Below are 17,611 nucleotides of genomic sequence, written 5' to 3' on the forward strand. Positions count from 1 at the left end.
CCTCGCCCTCGCCGCGGACGCTTCGGGGCCCTCCTTTATCACAAGCACTTGGGTAGCCTCCTCTCCTTCTCTTCTCACCTGTTGCTCTTTTTTTTTTATTTTTTTATTTAACTGAAACCTACATTTCTTTTCATTTAAAGATGTGGTCTGAGGTGCCATTAGAGACTTGCACAGAGTTTCTGGAACCAAACTCCTGTTTTAAAAATCTTGTCTCAGGAGTATTCCTAAAGTAGCCCCCTATGGGGTGTCTGCATAGGAGAGAACAGTGATTATTTGAATGGGATTTTGGAAGAGAAGTTGCTTAATTAGATAGGCCGCAAAGTTCCTTTCAGGTTGTTTCCTTTGATTTTTTTTTCTTCTTCTTTTTTGTTTTTTAATAAGCTTTGGTATTTTAAAAACAACTTGCTTTGCAGCTGCAGTTGCACAAAGCTGCACTCTGTCCACATTCCTGGTTTCCTTCACTTAAAATATCTGCCCCTCCAGATATTTATGTGCTCTGGTTAGTATATTATATATAAAGCATGGCAGGCAGTACACTTAGCATAATACCTGAGGGTGTCTCGGAAATGACATAGGATTATTGTTTGCTTTGAATTGCTTTATCGATTATTTTATCGAAACACTTCCACAAATATATAGCTAGATGTTTTAAGTGTTTCTTCATACTTTTGAATGTTTCTATTTAATTCCTCCTCCCCTCATTTTTTTTTTTTAAAGATTGTATTTATTTATTCATGAGAGACACACAGAGAGAGGCAGAGACACAGGCAGAGGGAGAAGCAGGCCCCATGCAGGGAGCCTGACATGGGACTCGACCCTAGGACCGGGACCGGGGTCACAGCCTGGGCTGAAGGCAGACGCTAAAACCACTGAGCTACCCAGGCGTCCCTCCTCCCATTTTTATAGGGAATATGGGCGAATAACATTTGGTTATATAATTGTAATGAGACGTATTTATTTGCAGGATATAATGGCAGTTGAGAATTTTTAAATTATGTGTAAAACTAGTGTATAGCAATTCACTCTTAGAGTTGTAAAAACTTTTAAACTCCTCATCCCTCTTTGGGTGACTAATAGCTTGATTGCCTCTGTATGTTATAGATCTCTATAAAGTATTTTTTCATTCTCATGAAAACACTTAAAAGATTGTATTTCATGGTTTTTAGTGAACAGTGGGAACGAGAAGGGGAGATGATCATGAAGCATTTTCTAATTTTCTTGTGTAGGAAATTTTTTAACCCTTGTCAGAATAACTGCTTTGTCAGACTATTTAGATCATGTGCTTACATTTGAGGTTTTTTTTTGGTGAAGATTTTATTTATTTGAGAGAGAGCACAAGTGGTGGAGGGTTGGGGGGAGTAGCAGAGGGAGAGGGAGAAGCAGGCTCTCTGCTCCTTGGGGAGCCCAACTCGAGGCTGATCCCAGGACCTCAGGATCATGACCTGAGCCAGAAGACAGCAGCTTAACCTGCTAAGCCACCCAGGCACCTCCAGTGAGCTGTTTTGTAATAATTATCCAAGATGTTAATCAAAACAGTGGATAAATGAATGGAACCTCTTAACTGGTCTGTACACATTTAGAAATACATGTTTTTTTTGTTACTTAATAGAAGTGGACCTTCCTGTAGATCTTGCCACTGGTCTTCTGTTGATAATCAATGTAAGTAAGTACTTAAGGGTTTTCATTCCAGGCTGCTTTTGTATAAAACAGGGGTTTGTAAAGTTTCTCTGTAAAGGACCAGATAGTAACTATTTCTTGTCTTGTGAGCCATATGGCCTGTCTCATTGTAGTCTGAACAGGTGGTCATTGCTGTATTCCAGTAAAGCTTTATTTATACGAGTAGGCTGGAGGCCCACCCCAGGTCTAGATGATAATTAATACCAAAGATCTCAATATGATTCTGGGCCATTGATGTTTGACTTGATTTTCTGCAGCAGTATTTTATAGCCTTTTTTGGTTCTGGAACTCAGAGCCCTGAAATCAAGACCTGAGCTAAGATCAAGAGTCTTGATACTTAACCAAGCTAGCAACCCAGGCGGCCCTGTCCTTTTTTGGTGTTAGACATTTGTGACAATCTCTTGATGTTTCCCAATCCCCTCGAAATAATATCCACGTAGTCATATCCCAGTTTTGTGTTTCATCTCAGAGACTTTATAAGTATATGAACCTCTTTTGGATTTATTTATCTTTTCAGGGTTTTGTACCATTCTTTGCTTTTTGGGGATTCCACACCCATCCTGTGTCATTGAAAGAATATGTACCTCTTCCGGCTTCTTCCTTACTAAACCAGGATGAACTCTGGTGTCCTATATTTAGTCTTTGCTTGATTGGCAGATAACTATTTTTTTTTAAGACTTTATTAATTTATTTGAGAGAGAATTTATTAGGGAGAAAGCGAATGTGCCCACGAGCAGGGAGAGGGAGAAGCTGACCACCACCCCCCAGCAGGGACCTGAAGTGAGGCTCGATCCCAGGACCCCAGGATCATGACCTGACCCCCGACAGATAACACTAATATATTTTGATGTGTTTCTTTAACTCATAGTTTTCATTTGAACCTATCGGAATGACCGCCTCCATTGTTGCTTTTAGAAGGAGTTTCTGGCGTCGGCAAGGGGGTGGGCAGATTTTTTTTTTTTTTTTTTTTAAGAAAAAATGGATTTTGTCTTTTATAAAAGACACTTCCCCAGTTTTTTTTTTTTTTTTTTTTTTTAAATACAGGAAAGGGCCTGTGTTTGTGGGAGGGCCTGCAGTAGGGTGTGTCTGGCCTGGGGGTGTGCAGGGTACCTCCTGCCTTTGTTTGAAGAATTAGCTGTAGGCTGACCTGGGTGCAGCTACTGGGAAGCCTGAGAACGGAATGCAATGGAAAGTGTAGCCCTGTAGCCGCTTTGACCTCACCCAGTGGAGTTTCCAGGCCCTGGCCAGGAGTGGGTCCTGGGCGCGCCTGGGTGCTTGGTCAGGTAGTCCCCCTGGGCCTTCCAAGGGCCCACCAGGCTAGTGGAGCCTCTTTGATTGGACCTGCTGTGCGAACATCATTTTCTGTGTTTTCCATGAAAAAGACTAAGCCCAGCTTGGTCTCCTTGGTTGCCTTACTGGATTTACTGGGACTGTAGTTTTCTCTGCTCAGGTACCATCGCTTTGAGGAATGACTGTAAAAACCTGACGGTCGGCCCCAAGCGTTAGTTTCATTTCACCTCTTGCTGTTTTTAGGACCTTCAGCGGTAGGAAACACATCTGCTGTTCTCAGTTTCTTGCTCGCTCTGCCTTGGCCCAGCTCTGTGTGGTCGGGCTCCTGCCTAGCTCTCTTGCCATTTCTGCCTTCTCTGCTTGGATTCTTCTTCCCCTTTGCCCTGTGATTTCCATATTCATAATTCAGTGGTTCCCACGTTTGAGTTAATATTTTCCTGTTGTTCTGAGCGTGGGGAGAAGGCATCAAACCTGGGTTCCTCAGGCAGGAAAAAACACAAGAGCCCTGTGGGCTATACTTTGGATAGTAAAAAACGGGAGTTGCAGAAAGATCCTTAAATACTGATTAAACACGGCAAAATTAAAAATATTCTTTCTACTAGTCCTACAACGTTGCCCCCCCCCTTTTTTTTTTTAATTGTAGGAATATTTTCCTCATCTTCTCATATTTACCTGGCAGATTAATGTAATTTTTGTTGTGGTTGTAACCATAACAGAGCCACATATCCACTTTTACATCATGATTGGGAAGATTGAATCGATATGTTTACAAGAAGTTATTGTACTTCTGAAAAGTAAGGAATTGCAAATCTTCCATTGCTTTTTATATCTAACTGGTGGGCCATATAGTAAAATATTGTGGTTAGTTGCATACTATCACCCAGAACTGGACAGTAGGTAATTTTTTTAGGCAAATGACATGTCCTTATCCAAACGGTCTATTTCCAGGCATGGTTTGTTGTTTAACAATTACATGTAAATTGAGGGATATGCAGGAAGAAAGCTTATTGATGGATTGAATTTATGGGAAAAATGATGTTTTATTTCAGTTTCTTAAGGCAGCCTACAAATTCATTTCTTTTGTTTTCTTTACAGTTTTTGGTGTTAGAACACATTAAGAATGTGTTCAGTAAAAAATGGCATTTTTTAACATCTTCAACTTTAGATATACTAAAGGTTTTCTTTTTCCCCAAAAGTAAAGTTTTAATACAGTTTCTGTATATATGTATTTTTAAGATTTTATTTATTTATTCATGAGAGAGAGGGAGAGAGAGAGAGGCAGAGACACAGGCAGAGGGAGAAGCAGGCTCCTTGCAGGGAGCCCGTCGTGGGACTCAATCCGGGTCTCCAGGATCACGCCCTGAGCCGAAGGCAGATGCCCCACCGCCGAGCCACCCAGGCATTTCTATATTTGATAAATATTTTCATTGTTGAAGGGCGTGTTGTTTTCCACTTCGCTTTATCATTTTATGACCTTGCGTGTTTAAAGTACTAGTTGTTGATAAAGAATTAAATCTTATTAGGCAGTTCTCTTATACTTTAATCATTCTCTTTGTTTTTATAAGTAGGAAGGAATTTATGACATTGTTTAATAGTGTATGATGGTTGCGGGGCACAGGGTGGGGGTGGCCTTCCAGCTCCAGCAGAGTTTCCCAATACCAGGCCACCTTGGGTGTTGCTGATCATAAAGCTGTCAGTGGGAGAGTACACAGTCACTATCCTGATGACGACACAGCTACAATAAGGAAGATGCTACTCTTTGGGGTCCCCAGAACTGTACTTGGCCTGTCATGGTCCAGGAAGTGGCTGCTCTGAGCCCTGGCTCTTGACACCTGTGCTCATGTCCTAGGGCTGCCGCAAAATATTTCCCACAAACTTATTAGGGGGCTTATTAAAGCATAATTTTATTCTTTCATAGTTCTGAAGGCTAGAAATTAGAAATCAAGGTGTCTACACAGCCATGCTGTCTTGGAAGGCTCTAGGGAGAACATATTCCATGCCTTTCTCTCCGCTTCAGGTATTGGCGGCATTCCTTGATGTTCCTTGGCTTTAGACATATGTCACTTCCATCTCTGCTTCTGTCCCCTGGCATTCTTATGTGTCTCTGTATGTGTCTCTCCTCCTCTTTTAAGGACAGCAGTCATTCTTATATTTAAAGTTTAATAAGCTAAATCTTTTTTTTTTTTTTTACATTCTTTACAGGTTTTAGATTTCTGATCTTTCTGTTCTGAACAGAATATTTTAGGATTGTGTGGAAATTACACCTAAGAGATAAAGGCACCCGAGTTATCCTCTACGTATGTAATCTGCAGTTAGTATTCTTTCTTTTTAAGATTTTATTTATTTTGGAGAGAGAGAGAGAGAGTACACGAGTACGTGAACTGGGGGAGGGGCAAGATCGTGATCTGAGCCGAAATCCAGAGTTGGCCACTGAACCAACTGAACCACCCAGGCACCCCTGCAGTTAGTATTCTCTTGATGCCACAAAACAGCTGTTCCAAACTCAAGTTTTCCATTCACCATTATCAGCTTGTAGTTTCCCTTAGGAGACCTAAGTGTATGATTCACCAAATCAGTTATTTTCAGAACTGGAAGGAAACTTATAAATTGTCTAAACTGACCTTTTCATTTACTGTGAGAATAAACTAAAACCCAAGGATGCAAATTCGCTAATCCGTGCCCTGCTAGATTCCCTAACAGTTAGCATTGCCTTGTGTTACCTTTGTGATGTTTTCAGTAGTAGGCACAGTGATTTCTTCTTTCTTTCACTTCTCCTGAATTAGCAGAATCTTGCTCTGTTCATGGTACATGCTCAGTAAAGACTTACTGTGGAGGGATGACATTTACCTCTGATTGCCCAGATCAGGGCCTTGATTTAAGTCAGCAGATATTTGAGTACCTGATTCTACAGGAGTGAAGTATTTTGCCTCTAAAATGAGGAACAGTAGGATGTGTTGCTGTATCCTCACTAATTTTTTTTTTAAGATTTTATTCATGAGAGACACAGAGAGAGAAGCAGAGACACAGCAGAGGGAGAAGCAGGCTCCCTGCGGGGAGCCCCATGTGGGATTCCATCCGGGACTCCAGGATCACGTCCTGGGCTAAAGGCAGATGCTCAACTGCTGAGCCACCCAGGCATCCCATATCCTCACTATTTAATAGGATCCAAGAAGGACAAAAAATTACCATTATGGAGACCAGTCCCAGGAAGGAACACCTAGGGGCAGTAGATAGGATAGTAAAGGTTAAAGAAAAGCTCATGAGTGGTTGTGTGGTCGATATTTTGGAAATAGATATTTCATTGTATTAGACACCTTGACTCTTAAGAGCCAGCCTGCATATTGTTTGTCATTTTGGTATATTGAAAATAGCTTGTATGCCTCCATTGATTCTTGTATATATGCCTGAAATGTTTGGCAATGCCACTGACCAGTTTCTCCCTCCAGTATCTTCTCTTCTTGAGATCTTATCTTCATGATGCAGAGATCAAGACGGCTCTGTTTCCTTTACTTCTGTAGCCATGCCCCTTGGTTCTCTGTTTATTGTATGCGTTCCTTGTTTTAGTGAAAATTCTGCTTTACAAAGCAGAATGATTAGAGATGAATCAAACGAACCCTAAAGGATCTATTTCATGATTCCTTGAAACAGTTGTATCTGTTGGTACATTGAAGATGATTTATAAAATTTGATAGCTGTTCAAGAATATATGGGTGACTTTTTTGCTACTACCAAGATAGGTTATATTTTTAAAGCATTTGTCCTATTACTCTTTCTCAACTGTGGTCCTCAGAGTGTCTGTGTCAGAGGTTTTGATTTGATAAGTATAGGCATTGGCATTTAAAAACAAGTACCCCAGCAGTGCCTGGCTGAATCCATCAGTAGAGCATGTGACTCTTGCCCTCGGGGTTATAAGTAGAGCTCCATGTTGGGTGTAGAGATTGCTTAAAAATAAAATCTTAAAAAAAATACAAATACCCCAGATGATTTTTATAGTAAACACAGATTTGGAAAGTCACTGGTCTGTGATGGGAACCTACATTTAAAAGAAGTACTGCAGGTGATTCTTTTTTTTTTTTTTTTTTTATAAATTTATTTTTTATTGGTGTTCAATTTGCCAACATATAGAGTAACACCCAGTGCTCATCCAATCAACTGCAGGTGATTCTAATGCAGTTGTTCCTCAGGCTACACTAAGACACGCCACATGGTCTTTTTAAAAATATTTTTTAATTAAAAAAATATTTATTTGTAATGAGAGCCCATTCCTATTGCTAACATTTCTGGCCTGGCGTGTGCAGCCTCGTGGAACAGTTTATATCTAATAATTAGACTTTTCCAGCACGTGTAATCTGTGTCCCAGCTCAAATGGGGGATGCGTGTAATTGAAATAAATGATGGTTATAAATCAATTAACATCATTTAGATAAAGTATAAATACTTTACAAATAACAACTGAAGTAATAACAGAGGAGAGAAAATTCCACTTAAAACAAGTAAAAGAAAACATGTACATCTAAGTGTTAGTTTTCGTTCTATCCCAATAAATGGTCCCTTGTTAATGAACTGCTTATAGTGTATGCTGTTCTCACCATTTTGGCATTTCTACAGTATTTCTCTCAGCTAGGTGTGAAAGCTTACCACTTCCCTTACCTCTGAGATAGTTTGCTTTTTGCTTAAGGGCAAAAGCCCTTTGTCTGCACTCAGAGATTTTGCCTCTAGTCACCGTCACCTTACTTCTACCAGCAGTTTTCAGTCTTGTTTGTGGGCTTGGCTGCACCACGTTTTTATGTCTTGCATATCTAGTCATGCTGGAAAGTGTTCAAGAACATCATGGTGAGTAACCTGTTCCTTTTTCCATGACTGTCTTATTTCCATTGATAACAAGTGTCTGGTACTTGAGTCGCTTCTAACTTCTCTCCTTGTCATTAGATACAGATCTTTGCATGCAAGCTGTGCTCTTTATTCAAGAAAGCGTGCTTGGTCATTCATTCATTCACTTATTTAAGGTATGCTTGGTCATTTAAAAATTACTTTCTATCAGTGTTTTTTTTTTAACACCTTTTTCTTACTTTGGAGTTTATCAATGTCTAGGCCCTTTTTTTTATTTATGACCATTTCTACCCCCAGCTTTGTTCACATAATAAGAAGAGGCAGTTTGATAAAGAGAATATTGAAGTCCTGGATTAAGTCCAGGTTCATTTTTATATCTTTTCAAATGCTAAGCACAGAGTCCAGCTCCTAGTTCGAGTCAAATTAATATTTACAGAACTCACTTTAAGAGCTGAGTGTCCGGCTTACGAGAGAGCACTGGTAATGTGATGAGTGGCTCAGATAATAAAACGGAGCCTGGACTATAACGATGCACAACTATGTTAGGTTAGGATATGTTGATGCCCTTGTCTCCCAGTGTGTGGTCCGGTACGGTGGGGCTACCATTCCTAGGCCTTTTGTGTTCATGTGTTGGGTTGTCATCATGAATATTGTTCTTTTTTTTTTTTTTTTTTTAAGATTTTATATATTTATTCATGTGAGACACAGAGAGAGGCAGAGACACAGGTGGAGGGAGAAGCAGGCTCCCTGCAGGGAGCCCGATGTGGAACTCAATCCTAGGACCCCAGGACCATGACCCTAGCTGAAGGCAGATGCTCAACCACTGAGCCACCCAGGTGTCCCCTCCCCCCACTTTTTGGATACATTTTGTACCCTTTCTGGCTTCACTGCTTTATCTTTATGCTTTTTTCACTCTTTTAATGCCTATTTTCTATGCTTCAGCTATTCAGTCTCACTGTATTAAAACCGTTTTCATCCTTTAAGGCTTTGCCTTAGTATTATGTGGATAATATATAGAAGTCCTGCTTCCTTAAGCCTTTACTACCTATTGATTCTCCCTGTAGTTACTTGTCTTCGTTGCTTTCCTGGAATAGAAGCTTCTGGAAGGTGTGAATCATGTCCTGTACATATGTGTGTTGTCAAAACTAGCCTTTCAGGGAATGACAGGTGACTGCATCCCAGTGATGATATATATGGGGAAGAAGGTCTGGGCAGATCCTGGAGTGAAAGAATATCCAGAACAATTGAGCTGCTGGTTTCAGGGAAGTCTGTGATGACGGCCAGGCACGTGTCCCTGCAGGGCCCATGGGTCATAGTATCAGGAAGGTCTTACCACGGGATACAGATAGATGTTGATCAGTAAGTGGGAAGTGTTGGGATATTCAGAGATCTAGTTTGAGAGTCTGGGTTTGATACCTGAATTCTGAATCTTAAGTTCTGAAGGATCTCAGAATAGGATGACATGGGAACGAGGACCAAGAAAAATGGGTGTATATGCCAGGCATGAAGTTGGTGGAAATAAGTGTTAATGGAGTTGAGGCAGAGGTAAGTTTGGCAGTTAGGTACAAGTTGGAGGCTCGGACAACAAAGAACAAAGAGCAAAGTTCTTGGAATTAGGACGTGAGGTTGAAACAGGACCCGTAGTCAGATTAAATTGATTTGAGCTATTTACTAGGCTGTTTACTGAATATCCTTCCTTGTATTTCTCTTCCTTAGAGCACAATCATTCCTAGTTCAAGTTAAATGGCCTGGCTCTTTATAAAGGGGTAGCAATGTCTCTCTGCCCATAAAAAGTGCTGACTATATATTTGCCAAGTGAATTCCGTTTTGATGTTCTCACAGTCCCTTCATGAGGAAAATACTGAACAACTTGAATTAAGTAAAGAAATAATTATCTTACTACTGGAAGTTACTCCCCTCTTAAGAATAATGACTAATTGGAAATTGATGAAGGTTATCCTTTGATTTGTGGCCATCAAATGCTAACCTAGAGAAAAAGGTGGTTCCACTTCCAAATGTATTTTATTTAGTATCTTTTCATAGCTTTCATTGCTGGAAGTTTAAAAGGACAATCACAGTGTCAATAATTATCTTTAAAAAAACCAAAAAAACATATAAAGTACTTAGCAAAAAGGCCTGTGCCAAGTAGACCAAAGATACAGTGTATATTCATGAATTAATGAAGAAGCACATGGGAAATGAGCCTGGAAAGATACTCAAGATACTGCATTTCGAAAGGCCTCTCATACTAGACTGAGAAGATTGGTTCCCTCCTCTCTTGTAATATGACTGTAGACAGTTAGTTGTACCTTTATGTTTTCAAATTTTGATTGTAATAGCAGTAAAAGCTATAGTGCTTTGATATCTTTGTACTTGGTTCTTAGGTGATCATAGACCAGGAACTAGTGTCAGGTTTGAATCAAGATTATTATAAAGGCAGCCTTAGGGAGATTTGTTAAAAAATGTATTAAGAAAATGTGTTACGAGATGTATGAAAAAATTACGTTTAGACTTGAAAATCCAGACTTTGGTGATTGTATAGTATATTTTAATTTACTAAGAAAAAGTGTTATTTCTATAAGTAGAGCCTGTTGTAATATCTGCTTTCTTTTTCTCCCCTTTAAAATTTAGTATTGAATTAAATTTATTTATGTATTTATATCCTTATTTATTTCATCTATTTCTTTATGCTTTTTTAAAAATTTATTTTTTAATTTTTTTAAAGAACCATACTCAACATCTTCTACCCACTTTTAGGTCTGTCTGTTTTTTGTTTTGTTTTTCCTTAAAATCCTTCACTTACTATCTTTGGAATAATTTCCAATCCCTGAGTCTCTTAAGAATACGATTTGGGCCTTGGCTCCTGCCTCTGATGGTCCTGTCTTCCTGTGTTGCTTGTAGTTCTTTGTCGCTCCCTGCTCCCTGCTTTCGTCAGGAATGTCCTGCCTCTTTTTTTGCCTGCTCAGCTCCCACACATTCCTTAGAACTCACTTCCCGTGTCCTTTGCAAAGCCTTGCTGACCGACAGCCTGCTCAGGCATCTTTCTTGCCAGCTCTTGTAGCCGTTCCCTGGGCTGGTGTCTGTCAGGATACTTGCTTCCTTATGCCGAAAAGTCTGTATCTTTCTGTCTCCCCCTTTGCCCCCCCCCCCCCCCCCCCCAGGAATGACTTGAGGGATCCAGATTGCCTTTCTATATTCCCTGCAGTTGTAGTAGACACATCGGTTGTGCTCAAAAACTGACCCTCCTGAATGAGCTGGAGTGGATAAGAGAGGAGGGAAGTCTAGGAAAGCCCATAGTTTTGGCAGGGGGTCTGCTAGATGATAGTGCCATTTATCTATCCAGTGCTAGCACCTGTTTCTCCCTACCCCTCTCAGCCCCACTTTTGAGTAGTTGTGGCTTTTTATTGAAAAAAGATGAAGAGATGAGAGACTTAACTCTTCTTGAAGATTCTTGGGATGTTTTATTTATGCCGTAGTACTCGCTGCCTCACTGAGGGCAGGGGTATATATAGGTAGCTCTCACTAAGCTGAAGAGGTATAGTCTTCCTTTTTTTACTGGTATATTTTCTAATTCTTTTTTTTTTTTTTTTATATTTTCTAATTCTTTTGCAATTTTGACTTTGTAGTCTTTAATGAGCAGTAGCAGTACGACTGTGAGAATTAGGGAGAACAAACTTTGTCCCAGTACAGTTTAAGAAGTTCTCTCGTGTATTATACAAAATGTGTTTGCAGCTGGCCTTTCCATGTCACTTTAGTGTTGAGATAATCATAGAGGCCCTCCCATGCAGAGTACCTACAAATCAAATGGCTATTAAGTGGTATGAGTTTCTACTTGTTGGCCAGGGAAAGTGAGAGTTGAAGTACTCTGAGATACGAGGGAATACAAGTTTTGCTTTAGTTATAGATGAAGTTGTCGTAGTGCTTGATGCCGATGAAGAACAAAAAAGAAATCTCAACCAGCTTCAGCTTAAAATTCTGAGTCCTGTTGTTTAAGCAGAGTACAGAGTAACTTGTTCAGTTCTTATTGACTCTATGTTCATCCAAACTGAGTGTGGTGGGAGGAGGAGGCCTCCTAAGTTGAGTTATGGCTGTTTGTGGGATACACAAGTAACCCCCTCTAGGGCATTGGTTATATGGAGCTTGAGCCCAGCAGTGAAATCTGGCCTGTGATAGAGCTCTGGCGTCATCAGTGTAGAGGGGACAGTGTGTTATGTGTGGTAGCGGGTGAATCTGTTGAGAGAAAGTGTGTTAGGGGTCCTGGTCTCCTTGCTTTCTTAAAGTGTATCAGTACCCAGCCAGTACTGGGAGAAACTAAAAGTTAACTCATGTGCTGCTGTCTGACTTTAGCTCTAAGTATACTATGTAAGACATTTTCTTGTAAAAACCCAAATAATGCCATTTGCATCCTTAATAAAACTGTACTTTTAAAGCCTCTTACTCTGCTTTCTAAGATTTTATCATTCTTTAGCTAGAAAATGGATTTTCACAGATTCAGAAGGTTTCCGAAAATAAAACTTAGATAGGTATCATCAATTATATGTAACTGTTTTAGTTGTTTGTAAGTCTCTAATCCCTATTAACTCGATTTTCAGTTTTTTTTTGTTATTTATATTTAAAGTCTGTCATGTAAATCCCAGATAGCTTCCGATGAACAAACAACATTATGTTTGTTATTCCTAACTGCTAATTTAAAATAACAATCTTTATTCTTTGGATAGTAGCTCCATAAAATCATAGTTTCGCATAGTAAGTATGCCAGGGAAAGTACATTTGTTTGTAGTATCTGTTTGTATATGTTAAAAGACACAAACACGAACACACAGAGTTTGGCATGATTTCGTGGTCTGTGCAAAGGAGCAAGAGAAGGATTGCAGGATGGTGCAGGTCAGGATTGAAATAACTTGGCAGAGTTTGGTGAGAAAGTTTGCTTAGCAGCTGCCTTGGTTAACTTTGTATATAATCCATTCAAAGACTAGTTCAGTTCTGTGATGTCAAGAGTAATAATAGCAGCAAGTAAATTTAGTTTCTTAGAAGGCAAATTTTAAAGTATAAAATATAACCATAATTTACGTTACACTAAGTGCATTGAGAAGTATTTTTATTAAAAGGACAGTTTTGTGTACCCTATGAATAAATGGCTTTTACATACTTGCTTTTTTCTCCTCCTTTCTTAATTTTCTCTTAATTTGATTTGCATTAGAAATCTACACATTAAAAAAGAGATTAAGAAAATTCAGAGATACGATTGTTATTCCACCTTCTTCTTCTTCTTCTTCTTCTTCTTTTTTTTTTTTGGGTGAGAGGATGTGTGGGCAAGAGGAGGGAAAAGGGGCATGAGTTTTTCCAGAAGTAAAGTAACACACTAACTTTGTTTTATTAAATATTGACTATGTTCCACTAACCTAATGATCATTAGACAGACTCTGTTGTTAGGTCTAACTCAGATCTCAAAAACATTGTGAGGATCTGGGTGAGGGTTGAGTGAAAACATTCACCGGACAGGACATCAGGGGACCTGCTTTGGAGTCTTTATTTTACTACTTAGTTCTGGATGTCAGTTTACTAGTTTAGTTTTTAGGAACATCAAAAGAAATACTTGATAAGAAATCATTTAAAAAATATTTTATGGTCACTGTAAACTGTAGTATATAAAGAAAAGAAGATTTTAGAAATCAGGAATAAGTGCATAGAACAGTGTTTAGCAGAGTAGGCATGTGGAAAAAAAGGATAAATAGCAACTAATAGGGATCCCTGGGTGGCGCAGCGGTTTGGCGCCTGCCTTTGGCCCAGGGCGCGATCCTGGAGACCCGGGATCGAATCCCACGTCGGGCTCCCGGTGCATGGAGCCTGCTTCTCCCTCTGCCTGTGTCTCTGCCTCTCTCTCTCTGTGACTATCATAAATAAATAAAAATTAAAAAAAAAATAGCAACTAATACGTTTTTAAAAATAATAAAATGTAAAATCATATGTTAATTTAGAAAAAACTATTAAAATTTATCTTTATTTAAATGAGAAGTGTTTTTCATTTTTTTGTGATGAATTTTTAGTTAGCGAGTACTTGTTACGGACTAAAGTCTGTTAAAACGAATGACCTTACAGTAAATAATTCATACAAATGAAAGCATTTCTAGCTACTAGCCTGTATTCCGTAGGGTCTTATCAGCTTTGTTATGATAGAATTCACTACTATGAATTATTTAGTTATAAGGCATTCAGTAGGATGTTTTTTATAATCAGGTTGGGGAGATGGTCCAACCTATTTATCTTAAGCTCTTTATGTATGTTAGTCTTTTGCCATGGACGGTATGGTTCGGTTGCCATGATTTTTCTAGTGTGACAGCTGAACGGTTGGCTTAGTAATCGTGTGCTTTTCCAGGCTTTAGTTGTTGCTATGTGAGTAACTGAATGACACGGCAGAAATATAGGGGAAAATTTATTGTATTCGTAACAGCACCCTAATGCCTACAGTTAAACTAAACAAATAGAAAGTCTATGAAAAGCTATTTTGGCAAAGTTCTTTGAAATGGTTGACTAGGGATCACTTGTCTTTTACATTTTCTTAGGGGAATTCTTCTGTAAAGATCAATGGGAAAAATAATACTATTTTGCATTCGTATACCACTTAACATTTTTGAGAAGCATTAATATTTTATTCTTTCAACTATCTGTTTACCACAGAAAGCGCCCTGTATTTGTTACTCTAAGACAAGGATTTGAGACTTTGCTTTATCATCACATGCTATGTGCTTATTATTAACCTCCTTTAGAGGGAAGTAAACTGAGATGTAGGGAGGATAACTATTTTAATTATTCAGAAGTAGATGCTCATGTAAATTTGAATTAATTCGATACTGATTGTTAGACTTGTATTTTTGATGACTTATTTTCTAAATTTGATTATTCAACAGGTACTTACAAGACCTTAATATGTACTGGAGGTTAAAGAAAAAATGAGGAAGAAATAGATTCTCTCCTTAAGTAGTAGTAGTTGCTAGTGTAGTTAATGATTAGGACCTCAGTTGCACATCACTGATTCACTAGAATACATAAAAACAAGTACTTCAGAACGTATTTTACAAAAAGTCACTGATTATTCTATATTTTTTAAAGATTTAAAAAAATTATTGATTTATTTGCTAGAGCGAAAGAGTGGGCGCGAGGGAGAACACAAGAGGGAGTGGAAGGTGGGGAGAGGGGCAAAGGCAGAGGGAGAAGCAGACTCCCTGCTGAGCAGGGAGCCCGGGGTGGGGCTCCATCCCAGGACCCGGGATCGTGACCTGAGCCGAAGGCAGACGCTCAATTCACTGAGCCACCCAGGCAAAAGGGCCACTGATGATGAAGCAGGGTTGCCCAAGTAGACTAGCTGGGGAGGGTGCTATCAGTATGATAGCCTTTGTGAGAGGCCCCGGGGTGTGAAATAGCCTAGAATTTGGAGGAAACATAAGTGGTTATTAAGGCCAGACTACAGCATTTTAAAGAAGGAAAGCACTGGCAAACAAGAAGCAAGGCTAAGAAAAGTGTGTTTCATTCATTAAAGGGTGTTAAGCAGGAGTATGCCATAATTCGATTTTCATTTTAGGTACATAATTATGGTGAGCGTAGAGAGTAGGAATTACACTGCCAACATTAGGCAGAACAGTTAATGAGTTATAATAGTGGCAGGAATCATGAGGGTCTGGGAAGAGCAGAGAGATGTTTGCGAGGTAGAATTTATAGAGGACATCCGTGGAGGTGGGAAGTGAGAGGGTCTGCTATGACCTAGGAAATCTATGGGACGACTGGGTGGCAATGCCATTCACTAAGAAAGGGAATACTGTGTAGAATGGGCTGGAGGCCTTCAAGATTTTGGCAATCAGGCAGGAAGATCCAGTAGAGTTGGAAATGAGATTCTGGAGCTACTGGTTCATAAATCATCAGTGTGTAGGAGGCAGGTTATGTGCCAGCTGAAAATGCATGATTATTGATTTAAATGATCATGGGACTAATCATTAAAGAAACCCGAGCGGGATCCCTGGGTGGCGCAGCGGTTTGGTGCCTGCCTTTGGCCCAGGGCGCGATCCTGGAGACCCGGGATCGAATCCCACATCGGGCTCCTGGTGCGTGGAGCCTGCTTCTCCCTCTGCCTGTGTCTCTGCCTCTCTCTCTTTCTCTCTGTGTGACTATCATAAATAAATAAAAATTAAAAAAAAAAAAAAAAAAAGGAAACCCGAGCAAGAGAATCAGCAAAATTGCTTATTGATCGTAGAGCAAAAGATGTATTTTGTATAGAAATGAAAAAAAGCAGATAAAAGAATATCCTATCATGCCCCTTATAGTGGGGATTCACTTTGATATCTTGATTTATTTCAAGCAGATACTAGATTAAATAGTAGCTAATGCATACACATCTCAACTGTAGTTGACAAAAGTCACTGGAACTAGTATCTTCATCCGAGAAATTGGAAACGATCAAAGTATTCTCTGTAAACATTTAGGAGGCAGCAACACAAAATGCAAGAAGTAACGGAACAGTTGCTTCAGAGGTCTGCAAAGAACAAAACAAAGGGTTGTGGCCAAGAAGTTGTATACACAGCCAAATTATGGTTCATGTGTGATGATGGATATTTTTAGATTTTCAAGAGTTAGAGAAAATGTATTGCATGTGTGCTCTTTAAAAAATGTTTTTAAATGAGAAAAAGTCAAATGAGAAAAGTCAAAATTAGGGAAAAGGACATCTTTGTCCAAAAGCACTGGGAATAAGCATTGAAACAAATTAAATGTAGAAGCAAGACTAAACAGTTGTTATACAAGATTGGAAATAGTAGTGCAGAGTGCCAGAAATACCTTAGAAAGATAGGCTGTGGTTATGAGATTTATAATCTGAGAACTCGGGGATAGAGAATGAGGGGCAAGTGTCATGGCATGATCAATCCTTGGCTAACCTACATCGGATTGTGTATTATAAGATGAATTTTCACTTTTCCTTTGATAATCAGCCAAAAAATAGTTAAGAATCATAAAACAATTCTGGGAAGTCACCATTAGTAGAATTTAAAATAGGAGAGGGTATATATTTGTTTTCTAAATAGCGAGACAAGATTAAAGATTATGGCGAGAGATGAAAAAGAAACAAGATTTTAAAAGACAAGTGTCAATAAAACAATTTTCATATAGTGTATTAAATTTCTCTTTTAAGAGACTGACTTGGGGTTCTGTGGGGCTCAGTTGGTTAAGTGGTTGTCTGGCTTTGGGCTCAGGTCAGATCTCAGGGTCCTGGGATCAAGCCCTGCATCACATCTGGCTCCCTGCTGGGGTTATTGGGGAGTCTGTTTCTCCCTCTCCCTCTGCCCCTCCCCCTACTTGTGCTCTTTCTCTTGCTCATTCTCTCTCAAATAAGTAAAATCTTACCAAAAAAAGAGACCAACTCAGACAAAAAAAAAAAAAAAAAAAAATTCCTTAACAATGTGCTGTTTTTAAAAGGTATACTTAGCACAAATAAACCTAGAAAGGTTAAAAATAAAAAAAAGGTGGGTGGGTCAGGATTTTTGGGAAAACACCACAGAAAAGACAGAAGAGTATCAGTATGATTTCCAAAGTAGTATTTAGTGAAGAAAGTCACAAAAAAAGATGAACAGTTTTTCAAATTGAAGATGTAATGACTTAATAGACCAGTAGCTATGGAAGAATTAAAAGTTCTATGAGTTGCCTTCAGAGCAGGCTTCTAGGTCTGGCTTTTAAAATTTTACTTTTTTTAAATTAAATGAATGGAAATCTTCCTGTTCAGGCCCTTGTATTAGTATATTCTTAATTTCAAAAATTGGACTGAAGGAGAATG

The 17,611-nt window shown here is 39.1% G+C and overlaps 1 protein-coding gene across 5 annotated transcripts in view; it reads left to right on the forward strand.

The window, feature by feature from the left end:
- NEK7 (NIMA related kinase 7) overlaps nucleotides 1-17,611 on the forward strand; it is a 157,985-nt gene that overhangs the window by 2,777 nt on the left and 137,597 nt on the right. The window lies entirely within an intron of this gene.

This window comes from Canis aureus, chromosome 6 (assembly GCF_053574225.1).
Source record: "Canis aureus isolate CA01 chromosome 6, VMU_Caureus_v.1.0, whole genome shotgun sequence".
NCBI classification, from domain to species: domain Eukaryota; kingdom Metazoa; phylum Chordata; class Mammalia; order Carnivora; family Canidae; genus Canis; species Canis aureus.